Source organism: Nicotiana tomentosiformis, chromosome 5 (genome assembly GCF_000390325.3).
Source record: "Nicotiana tomentosiformis chromosome 5, ASM39032v3, whole genome shotgun sequence".
NCBI lineage: Eukaryota > Viridiplantae > Streptophyta > Magnoliopsida > Solanales > Solanaceae > Nicotiana > Nicotiana tomentosiformis.
Window position 1 is genome coordinate 3,947,159 of NC_090816.1, and position 13,806 is coordinate 3,960,964.

Below are 13,806 nucleotides of genomic sequence, written 5' to 3' on the forward strand. Positions count from 1 at the left end.
TCCTTTAATTTTCTGATTAGAGTGGGGATTGCGAGAGAGCAGAGCTTACCGCTTTGCCGTAGTCACGAGTCTGTTTATAGTTGTAACTGTTGTCATAGTGAACAAGGTTGAAACTTCCAGAAAAAAACTTCAAATTGGGAGAGTAATCCTCCCGGTGAGCTGACGATACCTCAAACCAACACACATGGGCGGAGGCAGAGTACCGGATGCAGGTTCGGCCGAACCCAGTAGCTTTTGTTCAAACCATGTATTTGTCTTAAGATATTCATTGGATATGTAAAACTTATTAATTTAGAACCTAATAACTTAAAAGGATTACAATCTCAAACCTATAAGGTTCAAATCTTGGCTCCGCCTCTAACAACACGGGTGAACAAAATTTTTGACTTAAAATATTATTACTACCATATAGAAGAGCGAGGGAAGCAGCTGGGCGTCGTCATGCCAGCTTGCCGACCAAAGGACATTTTCGACAATTCAGTGGGTTCTGTGCTTTAATACGGCTGTACTTTGCTGCTTTTCGACGATTCAGTGGGTTCTAAAAGTCACGTGGCCTTGTCGATTAACTTTCTCGTGCTTCTAAGCTACTATTAGGTTTTGTCTAACGTAGAATTTTATGGTCTTTAGCATTATATCTAGCTTTATTTTTAAAAAATTTACCTACGGACGAAGCTAGAAACCACTTGATAGCCATTAGTATTAATTTCTTGTTTGGCTAATCTCATCAACACTTTTTGCTATTTAGCATCTTCATGTTAATTTGATAACCACATTTTTTTTTCCCCACTAATTGCTTATTCATGTTTATACCTTTTAATAAGTAGTAAATAATCGATTCGTCTCAATTGACGCGACATTGTTTGATCATGTATGGAATTTTAAGAACGAAATTAAAAAAACTAAAATTTATAGTCTAAAATAAGTCAAAAACATTTAAGAGGCTATAAATCATCTAAACTAAGGGTAAAATATATTTTTAAAATTAAATTCTTTCTAACTATAAAGAAATAATATTTTTTTAGGACGAACTAAGAAGGAAAGTGTATCGCATAAATTGAGATAGAAAATATGTTTCATCCATTGATTATTTAAAGAGGGTAGAATGTTGCAAGCTGAACAACCAAACAAGCAAATAGAGTAAAAGGTAGCACCTAATTTTGGCACTAACTCTGAATCAAATAAAAAAGTCATAGGAAAAAGGTGTAGTTGACATTTCTCTCTTTGTTTCTTCTTTTTTCGTTTCAAACTAGATAGAAATATTATCTATTTTGAAATTCATAGAGATTTTAGTTCGCTAAAAATTCTCTCCTTTAAATGAAGTAGTTGGTCAGAGTGAAGAAAAGAATTCCATTATACGTTTGTTTATTCAATTAGTATTTTAGGTGATTCAATTATTTTGATTGGTTTAGCTTGTGTAGGTACTGTAGTTGTATTGTTAGTTTTAGGCTATGAAGACACTTTTGCCCTTGTGGGGTCCATAGATTTTCACTGCAGACTACTTGGCCTAGTTGATTGGACAAATGAATGAGTCATTGCTCTTTTATGCATTAGACTGCCACATGTTCTAGAAAATGATAGTAATATAGTACTTGGTAGACAAAAATTGAACAAAATACTACTACTAAAAGAGTGCTACTTGTCTTATTTCTTCTAAAATATTTAGCTGCCTATTTGCAAAACTAGACTTATTTATCTGTAATTTACTTTGATTAACCTAACGTGCACATTAAATTGTAAGGTTAATGGGCCACACCAGTGTACCCCTTTCATCTTATAAGTTTATTTTGTTAAATCTAAGTTGGAAGAAAAAATGATATTGTATAGCCGTTGTAAAAATAATAACCGAAAAAATATATAAAATTTATATATTTTTTGTATATACATACATTATGTATGTTATATACAAAAATTATACAAGTTTAATACACTTTTTCGATTACCAGATATACATAGTTTTTGGTGCGGCGTAAAAGTGATAATACCGCAAGTTGAAACATGTTAGGTAAAAAAATGGTACTACATATTTAAGTAGAATTAAAGAAAACATTCGTGACAAATTTTGCCACTTGATATTACACAAAATGATTGCTCACTGAAATTTTAAAATTATATAATTTAATTTTTTTAAAAAATCGTATTTAAATGCTTAACTTTAGAATTAATCAAATTGAATTCCGGTAAAGAGATAGATTGCAGATTCACGTCAAATATACTTATAGCATAAAAATTTTATTGTATGATACAGTTTAACCGGTTATAACATACTATATACGCACTTTTCTCGAAGTTATCTACTCATGCTAATAAAATAAATATTTCTTTTATTTCTTTTCTACTTAAATAAAAAGGCAACAAATTGTTTTCCTGTTTGTGCGCCCATGAAGAATATTAATTATTTTTGAATATGAACGCAATATTTACATTAATATAACTATGATTACTTAAACTATATTATTTTCCGCATAAAAAGCTAAATTCGAAAGAAATATTTTATTATTTAGATATTTTTGCTACTGTAAAACATAAACCACACTTTTAGCTTATATTAGCTGAGTGGAAGACTTATTAGTTTTTCTCCTTATAGTACTTAAATTTCAACTTATGAACAAGAGCTGAACGAAAAAGTCAGGGACAAGAATAGATTTTATTATATAACTATGATTACTTAAACTATATTATTTTCCACATAAAAAGGTAAATTTGAAAGAAATATTTTATTGTTTAAATATTTTTGCTACTGTAAAACATAAATCACATTTTAGCTTATATTAGCTGAGTGGAAGACTCATTAGTTTTTCTCCTTATAGTACTTAAATTTCAACTTATGAACAAGAGCTGAACCAAAAAGTCAGGAACAAGAATAGATTTTATTATATAATTTCGATGATGTATTTAACTTTGTTAAAATACTCATAATTAAATGTTAAATTGTATGGTGATTGATTTTTTAAAATTGTATTATATGATTACTGTTTTAAAATAAAAACTGTAAAGTAAATAAACTGAAGACAAGTATAGAGAGAGATTGATATATTATTCAAACTTTAAACTTATGTACATAATGAACTGAAAACTCCTCTATTTATAGAAGAAAGGAAGCAACTGCAAGGCTTTTCTTTAGCTGCTTGTAAGCTGTATGCATGAGCTGCTTGCAACCTGCCTGTTTAATAAGAAGCTGCTGCAAATCATTTCATTGAGCTGCTTGCAATCTGCCCGCATCAGCTGCTTGTAGATAAACTTCAACAGAGTACTAAATGAATAATCTTCTTCAAGAAGATTATCTATAGCGGAGTAATAAATGGACATCCACAATATAATTATTTTCATAACACTCCCCCTTGGATGTTCATTAAAAGGTATTGTGCCTCGTTAAAACCTTACTAGGAAAAAATTTTGTGGGAAAAAAATCCTAGTGAAGGAAAATGAGTACACATATTTAGTAATACGCATTGCTAGCTGCCTCAATAAAAACCTTATAAGGAAAACCCTGTGGGAAAAAACCTTAGTAAGGAAAAAAGAGTACATCGCGTATTTTACTCCCCCTGATGAAAACCTTGTTTCAAATATTTAAGTCTCCGCATTCCAATCTTGTATACCATCTTCTCAAAAGTTGAAGTTGGTAAAGATTTAGTGAATAAATCTACCGGATTATCACTTGAACGGATTTGTTGCACATCAATGTTACCATTTTTCTGAAGATCGTGTGTGTAGAATAATTTTAGTGAAATATGCTTCATTCTATCTCCTTTTATAAATCCTCCCTTCAATTGGGCTATGCATGCAGCATTGTCTTCGTATAAAATTGTGGGTTTTTTTATCACATTCCAAACCACATTTTTCTCGAATAAAATGAATTATTGATCTCAACCATACGTATTCCCTACTTGCTTCATGAATAACTATTATTTCAGCATGATCTGAAGAAGTAGCAACAATAGATTGCTTTGTGGAGCGCCATTATATGATAGTACCTCCACATGTAAAGACGTACCCGGTTTGAGATCGAGCTTTATGGGGATCAGATAAATAACCTGCATCTGCATAACCAACAAGATTTGCACTACCTTTGTTAGCATAAAACAAACCCATACCAAGAGTTCCCTTTAAATATCGCAATATATGTTTAATCACGTTCCAATGTCTCTGTGTAGGAGAAGAATTATATCTTGCTAGTAAATTAACAGAAAATGTTATGTCAGGCCTTGTAGCATTAGCAAGATACATTAGTGCACCAATTACACTGAGATAGGGTACTTCGGGACCAAGGAGTTCTTCATCCTCTTCTGGAGGTCGGAACAAATCTTTATTCACTTCAAGTGATCGAACAACCATTGGTGTACTCAATAGGTGCGCTTTGTCTATGTAAAGGCGTTTTAAGAGCCTTTCTGTATAGGCAGATTGATGGATAAAGATCCCGTCTGTTAAATGTTCAATTTGCAAACCAAGACAAAGTTTTGTCTTTCCAAGATCTTTCATCTCAAATTCTTTCTAAAGATATTCAATTGCCTTTTGGAGCTCTTCTGGAGTTCCAACAAGATTTATGTCATCAATATAAATATCAAGTATAGCAAATTCTGAAGTCATTTTCTTTATAAAAATACATGGACAAATAACATTATTTATGTAACCCTCTTTCAGCAAATATTCACTGAGGCGATTATACCACATACGCCCAAATTGCTTTAAACCGTACAAAGATCTTTGTAATCTGATTGAGTACATTTCCCGAGATTTTGAATATGCTTCAAGCATTTTAAATCCTTCAGGGATTTTCATGTAAATCTCATTATCAAGTGACCCGTATAGATAAGCTGTAACCACATCCATTAGATGTATTTCAAACCTTTCACGTAAGGCTAAACTGATGAGATATCGAAATGTTATAGCATCCATAACGGGTGAATATGTTTCTTCATAATCGACTCCAGGTCGTTGTGAGAATCCTTGTGCGACAAGGCGAACCTTGTATCTTTCAACTTCATTTTTATCATTCCTTTTTCGCACAAAAACTCATTTATGACCAACTAGCTTTATACCAGCATGTGTTTGGACTACTGGTCCAAAGACCTTTCTTTTAGCAAGTGACTTCAATTCTGATTGAATTGACTCTTGCCATTTTGTCCAATCAGATCTTTATCGACATTCTTAGACAGATCGGGGTTCAAGATTCTCACTATCTTGCATAATGTTAAGTGCAACATTATATGTAAAAATATTATCCACCACTATTTCAGATCGATTTAAATTAATCCCATCACCAGTAGAACTTATTAAATATTCCTCGCTCACTTGAGTCTCGGGTTCAGTGATTTCTTCAGGAATCTCAGAACTAATTAGATCTTGGGTCTCTTCAGGAGATCGCTTTATAGTATCGTTTTGATCATTTATCGATTTTCTTTTTTGAGGATTTCAATCCTTAGAACCCAAAGACTACCACGCTTCAAGCGTGCTTTAGGTTCACTAGTTCTTATGCTAGTAGATGGTCCTGCTGGGACATCAATTCGTATAGGCACATTCTTTGCAGGGATATGTCACTTAGTTATCCTTTTCAAATCAGTAAATGCGTCTGGCATTTGATTTGCTATATTCTGTAAATGGATGATCTTCTGGACCTTCTGATTACATATAGGGGTACGTGGATCAAAGTAAGATAATGATGAAACTTTTCACACAATTTCTCTTTTAATATTCTTTTTCTCTCCCCCTAATTTTGGGAAATTTGTTTCATCAAATCGACAATCTGCAAATCGAGCAGTAAATAAATCTCCCGTCAATAGTTCAAGATAGCGAATAATAGAGGGTGATTCAAACCCAACATATATTCCTAACCTTCTCTGCGGGCTCATCTTACTGCGCTGTGGTGGTACTACTGGCACATATACAACACATCCAAAAATTCGTAGATGGGCAATATTTGGTTTATGACCAAAAACTAATTGTGACGGAGAATATTTATTATAATGTGTCGGTCTGAGACGGATAAGTGATGTTGCATGCAAGATAGCATGGACCCAAACAGTAGTGGACAATTTTGTTTTCATAGGTAGTGGTCTTGCTATCAATTGCACGCGTTTAATAAATAACTCTGCCAGGCCATTTTGAGTATGAACATAAGCTACAGGATGTTCAATTTTTATCCCAACTGATAGACAATAATCATCAAAAGCTTGAGATAAGAATTTTTCAGCATTATCAAGGTGAATAGCCTTTATAGGATAATCTGGGAATTGTGCCCTTAATCGAATTATTTGGGCTAATAGCTTTGCAAATGCCAGGTTACGAGATGATAGTAGGCACACATGAGACCATCTTGAAGATGCATCTATTAGGACCATAAAATATCTAAACAACCCACTTGGTGGGTGAATAGGTCTATATATATCCCCATGTATACGTTCTAAAAAGGCAGGGGATTCAATGCCAACCTTCATTGGTGATGGTCTAGTGATCATTTTGCCTTGATAACAAGCATCACAAGAAAATTCATCATTTGTAAGAATCGTCAGGTTCTTTAATAGATGCCCACTCAAATTTTCAGTAATTCGCCTCATCATTATTGATCCAGGATGGCCCAAACGGCCATGCCAAAGCACAAAAGTATTTGAATCAGTAAACTTCCGATTTATGATAGAGTGTGATTCAACTGTACTAATCTTTGAATAGTATAAGCCATAAGATAAAGTTGGTAACTTTTCTACAATGCACTTCTGACCAGAAACATTCTTTGTAATACAAAGATATTCCATATTCATTTCATCTATCGTCTCAACATGATATCTATTTCGGCGAATATCTATAAAACTCAACAAGTTTCTTCGGGACTTGGAGGAGAACAATGTATTGTCGATAATAAGTTCGGTTCCCTTAGGCAGAAATACAGTAGCTCTTCCGGAGCCTTCAATCAAATTTATATTACCAGAAATTGTGAAAACATTTATTTTTTCCTTATGTAAATAAGAAAAGTATTTCTGATCTTTGAATATGGCATGAGTTGTTCTACTATCAATTACACAAATATCTTCATGATTGGTCTTTGATCCAAACATAATTTGAGGATTATCCATATTCTTCAAAATGCATAAATAAAATATATTATAGTAAATATCATTATCAAAGCATAACTTTTATTTATGTACAACAATTACATAACCATACCATCTACTACAAACAATCAAAATTAAAATATTTACATTTCTACAAATTCACTACCGATCACATGACTTGTTTCTCCTTCTGGGAGTGCAAAGTAATCAGCTACATCCAAATGCATGAAGTCTAAATTATCTTCAGAAATAAAATTTGCTTCATCATTTTTCTCTGTCTTCTTCAGGGAGGCTTGATACAACTCTACAGGTGCTTTGGCGTACGACATGTACGTGACCAGTGCCCTTTTCCTCCACATCTATAGCATGCATTTTCTGGCTTTGTGTCACGCCCCGAACCTAGGAGCGAGACAAGCACCCGGTGCCTCACCTAACCTGGCGTACCAGATTGCGACTAAGGGACTCTGAACATATAATGTCATACTTTGGCCATGGGGCCACCTTGCAAGACAATTTGCGAAGCAAAATATAAAACTGAATGGAAACTAGCACTAACTAAACATCAATATAAAGCTAGGCCGACAAGGCCGTCATAGCTACTACAGCTGACAAACCATCAAATATACATACCAGGCCTACAAACCCAACATACTGAACTTACCAACATGATATGTCTACAAGCCTCTACTGATAGATGTACTATGATCGGAACAGGGCCCCGACCTACCCATAACATATATACAGATATATACAAAACTCTAGACCTGGCAACTCCGAAAGACGTGGAGCTTACCGATCAGGCTGAACTCGGGAAACACCTATTGAGGAGATCTACTCGTCTGTCTATCTGAACCTGCATGCATGAAATGCAGCATCCCCGAAAAAGGGACGTCAGTACGAAATAATGTACCGAGTATGTAAGGCAATAACATAACTGAAAATCGAAACTGAACTGATAATATAATAACTGGAAGTAACTGGGAGTCAAAGATGATCTGGAGATATACTTACCTGCTGATAGTGACTAAACTCCTTCAATATAGTAAGTAAAATAAATGTCCGGCCCTATAAGGCTCGGTACGTGTAAATGCTCGGCCGTAGTAGGCTCACTCATAGGCGCTCGGCCATACTGGGCTCTGTATCTCGGCCATCCTGGGCTCACTCATAGGCGCTCGACCACAGTAGGCTCGGTATATATAACTTACCATCTGATCAGAGGTTGCCCAATAGGGGCCTGCCCACCGATTATAGCTCGATGGTGGTGAAAATAGTGTAATACTGTATATATATATATATATATATATATATATATATATATATATATATATATATATATATATATAGACCCTCTGCTCTCTTGACTGAATAAAGACAAAACTAAACTGAATATGAAGTCCCGATAAGGAATAATATTGTAACTTATGAGACTAGAATAATGTGAATAAATTCATGAATACGAACTTCTCTTTATGTCTCATTATTAACACATGTAGCTACGAGATCATGCCAAAATGAAGGAAGGGCTTAGCCTTAACATACCTTATCACAATCTTTCCAATCACCAAGTTGAACTCACCTCTTCGCACCTTAATCTACAAGAATGATAATAATACTATTGTTAAGTTACGAAAGGTACAACTATCGCACAACGAACGACAAACCTATTTTGTATTAAAACGGGCAGCATCTCCCCTATAATCCTTACTTCCTCCAAATTCAAGATAACACCAACAATACAAGAACAGAATAATAACAACATATATACATCATTTTCCAGCCCTATATACACCATCAAATACTACAAAATAGCCCAACACACCCCAATCTCTTCGTACACAAAACGACCACCGTAGTAGTGTCAAACGACCCGAAAATGTTATGATGAACGACCAGCCAACCACCCTACATTTATATGGTGTTTATAAACCCCCTTCCTCCTCCAAAACTCCATAAAATAGTAGTAAAACACACATCCCAACAGCAACACAAAACAGTCTACAAAACAGTCCGCTACAAGTGAATAACTCGAACTCACGGCTTCCGATCATCGTCCCGTGAGTTCTTACAAGTATAGAACGACTTACCATGAATTTACAGAAGAAAAATTGGATGAAAGAGAGCAGTAAACTCACCTTATTTGTTGGATAACTCAGCTCTTATCTTGGTTCTTCAAACTCTAGGTTTTACCTCCAATTGGAACTTGAAAGGGAGAGAAAATCAATTAGGGTTTGTGGGAAATTTTTGGGAGGATTCTTTGCAGAGCTTATGTCTGGTTATTATGCTCTATTTTAAGTCTAATATATGAAGAAAATAGGCCCTTAAAAGGCCTCTTTGGACGACCCGAAATGGCCCATTTTTTTGGGCTCTCATTTAAGCAAGTAGGTGACACACCTACTTGTCACCTAGCAGCTTGCGCAGTATCGCACAAATGCCCATATCTTTCTACTCCAATGTCGTATTGACAAACGGTTTAATGAGTTGGAAAATAGACTCATATATCTTTAATTTGATAGGTGGAACACCCCATAACTCTAAGTATATTAGGAGAAAATCGCAGTTATATTTGACCCAAAGTTTCAGTAAAACTTATGAATGTAACTTGTGATGACTTTCATCGACTTTTGTTCCACAACTCTCTTGACTTCAAAACATAACACACGGATGTCATACGACTAATATAAATCATAACATAATCTCCTTATCATGTTAAGCACCCTAGTCTCACCCCAAAGGTATATGTTATAACATTCCCAACTTGTCGACTTTCGACGAAACATTATTTTCTTCAATTGCTTTAGCTTCTGAACCGTCCAACCCTCTTTGTACTTGTTGTTCATGATCTTCAATATTTGTAACCTTAGAGGTAACATGATTAAATTACTTTATATACTTTTAAATATTATCTCATTTTTGGTCCTACATTAGTTTGCTTACGATGTATTTTTATGTACGAAAATATAGGGTGTAACACTTTGCTGCTTGCACCACTTCATGCTTTTGTTCCTTCCTTTTTCACTGCTGGTGGTGAGGAGGGTTCTTTGGTGCATTGTTATTACCACGATTAGAGTTTTCTCCCCGACCACGGCCATGCCCACGACTGGGGCCACGTCCTCTTTCACGCTTAGCTTGGTGAAAGTTTGTCTTATTCACTTTAGGGAATGGACAAGAACCAGTAGGTCGGCTTTAATGGTTTTTCATTAATAGCCCATTATATTGCTCGGCTACAAGAAGATATGAGATAATTTCAAAATACTTTTTGAATCCCATCTCTCGATATTGCTGCTGCAAGAGCATACTCGAGGCATAAAAAGTAGTGAAAGTTTTCTCCAACATATCATGATTAGTAATATTATCACCATATAGTTTCAATTGGAAAATAATTCTGAACATAGCAGAATTATACTCACTGATAGATTTAAAATCTTGTAGCCTTAGATGAGTCCAATCATAACATGCCTGTAGAAGAACGACCATCTTCAGGTGGTCATATCTATCTTTCAAATTATTCCACAGTATGACTGGATCTTTAACAGTAAGATATTCTATTTTCAGGCCCTCATCAAGGTGATGACGCAAGAATATCATTGCTTTGGCATGGTCTTGGTTTGATGCCTGATTTTTATCTTTGATGGTGTCTGCCAAACCCATCGCATCAAGATGAATTTCGGCATCAAGCATCCAAGACATGTAGCTTTTGCCCGATATATCCAGGGCTACAAACTCAAGTTTAGAAAGATTTGACATTATTTAGAAAAAGAAAGTTTGTACCTCTGATACTTTCAAAGTATTTTCTCGAGATGGCAGAGTCTCGTGCTGATAACGTGTTATAAAATAAAAACTGTAAAGTAAATAAACCGAAGACAAGTATAGAGAGAGATTGATATATTATTCAAACTTTAAACTTATGTACATAATGAACTGAAAACTCCTCTATTTATAGAAGAAAGGAAGCAGTTGCGAGGCTTTTCAGGAAGGAGCTGCAAGGCTTTTCTTTAGCTGCTTGTAAGTTGTATGCATGAGCTGCTTGCAACCTGCCTGTTTAATAAGAAGCTGCTACAAATCATTTCATTGAGCTGCTTGCAACCTGCCCGCATCAGCTGCTTGTAGATAAACTTCAACAGAGTACTAAATAGATAATCTTCTTCAGGAAGATTATCTATAGCGGAGTAATAAATGGACATCCACAATATAATTATTTGCATAACAATAACTAATATTTTTGCTTGGAATTTAGTGTATTAAGAGTTATAGGTGTTAACTTACATCAAAAATAGGTGAGATATTATTTTTCCAAGCAATCAAATTATTTTAGAGAAAAACAAGTATGGTATCATTTAGTAAACATTTTACTATGATTAGTTTGAAAAGTTCAACTCTAGAAACTCTTTATATAACAGCTATGTCAAATGTATAGTAAAACATTTGTAAAATATTTTGTGAATAGTGTGGTTCGCTGCTTTGTTCAAATGTTAGAAGTCATGTTTGTATTTTAAATCTAGCTAAAGTGCGATGACAAACAATATGATTTGCATTATACATTGACAAGCAATATATGCTCGTGTAAAATTCATTATTTCTCTCGGTCCAAAATAAGTATATGTTAGCTTTTCATATTTGATCCAAAATAAATGTCATTTTAATAAACTAAAAAAAATTCTTTTTTCATAACCTTGCTCTAATAAATGATACTATATGCAACATCTATAAGATTTTTCCATGTTTATTTGCATGTATTAAGAAAGATAACGGATAATTTCAGACAAAAGATATTCTTATAATTACTGAGGGCATGTTTGGTTACCGAAATAATGATACAAAATTCCAGTGTAAAATTTGAGATTATATATTTGGTTGTTAATATTAACTAATAGCGGAATAAAATTTTATACCAAAATCTTGGTATTGACATCTTATACAGGACGTGAGACTATAAATTCGGGTTTAACACAAATTAGAATTTGGATTAGAAATAGTGTAACACAAATTATTAGGCCCGCGCTAGCGCGGGGTCAATGACATATAGTATATACATATATATTGTGAAGTTTGTGTTAAGAGGAAGAGAAGGAAACCAAATATAACGTGGAATTTCCTGGTTGGATAGTTTTACAACCCCACAAATTACTTTGCACGTAGCATTTCTCAAAATAGAATTAATCTTTTTAATTATTAAAGTAGCCACACTCCCGCATCCGGTAGAAACATAGCTACTTCCACTCTCACTAAGTTTTCAACAATAACAACAACCCAGTAAAATTTCACTAATGGGGTCTGGGGAGGGTAGTGTGTACGCAGACCTTACCCCTACCCCAAAGGAGTAGAGAGGCTATTTCCGAAAGACCCTTGGCTCAAAAAAAAAAAAGACAAAATGACAAAAAGGAGACAATATTAGTATCACAACAACAATCATAGGATAAGTAGGAACACCATGAAATCCAGAAGAAAGATGCAAAGCAAAGGGAGACAATATTAGTAAATATTAGTATCACCACAACAATCATAAGAAAAATAGGAACACCATAAAATCTAGAAGAAAGATGCAAAGCAAAAGCGATAACTAGTAAATAGGACATGCACTGAAAAGAAAAATAGTAAGCCACAACATTGCCACTAGCTATCTTAGACAAAAACCCTACATGGCTAGTCCCACAATGGTACGAAGTAAGGCACGACTCAACTACCTCCTAACCTACAACCCTAATACTCGACCTCCACATCTTCCTATCAAGTGTCATGTCCTCGGAAATCTGAAGCCTCGCCATATCCTGCCTGATCACCTCTCCCCAATACTTCTTAGGCCACCCTCTACCTCTTCTCGTGTCATCCACAACCAGCTGCTCACACCTCCGTACCGAAATATCTGGGCCTCTCCTCTGAACATGTCCGAACCATCTAAGCCTCACTTCCCGCATCTTGTCATCAATGGGAGCCACATGCACCTTCTCCCGAATATCATCATTCCTAATCTTATCTATCCTAGTGTGCCCGCACATCCACCGCAACATCCTCATTTCTGTTACTTTCATCTTCTGGATATATGAGTTCTTAACAGGCCAACACTCAGCCCCATACATCATGGCCGGTCTAACCACCGCTTTATAAAACTTACCTTTGAGTATCGGTTGCACTCTCTTGTCACACAGGACTCCAGATGCTAACTTCTACTTCATCCATCCTACCCCAATACCGTGTGTGACATCTTCGTCGATCTCCCCTCCCCCCTGGATAACCAAACCAAGGTACTTAAAGTTGCGTCTACTCGGGATGACCTACGAATCAAGCCTCACATCCATGCCCTCTTCCCCTGGCTTAGCGCTGCACTTACACTCCAGGTATTCCGTCTTTGTCCTGCTCAGCTTGAAACCCTTAGACTCAAGAGCCTGTCTCCAAACCTCCAGCCTCTCGTTAACACCGGCTCGCGACTCATCAATCAGAACTATGTCATCGGCGAATAGCATGCACCATGGCACATCCCCTTGAATATGGTGTGTTAACGCGTTCATCACCAGGGCAAATAAGAACGGACTGAGCGCAGAACCTTGGTGTAACCCCATTACAACCGGAAAATACACAGAGTCACCTCATACTGTCCTAACCCGAGTCTTAGCCCCATCATACATGTCCTTAATCGCCATAATATAGGGAACCGACACACCTTTTGCCTCCAGGCATCTCCAGAGAATTTCTCTAGGAACCTTGTCATACGCTTTCTCTAGGTCAATAAACACCATGTGCAGATCCTTCTTCCTCTCTCTGTATAGTT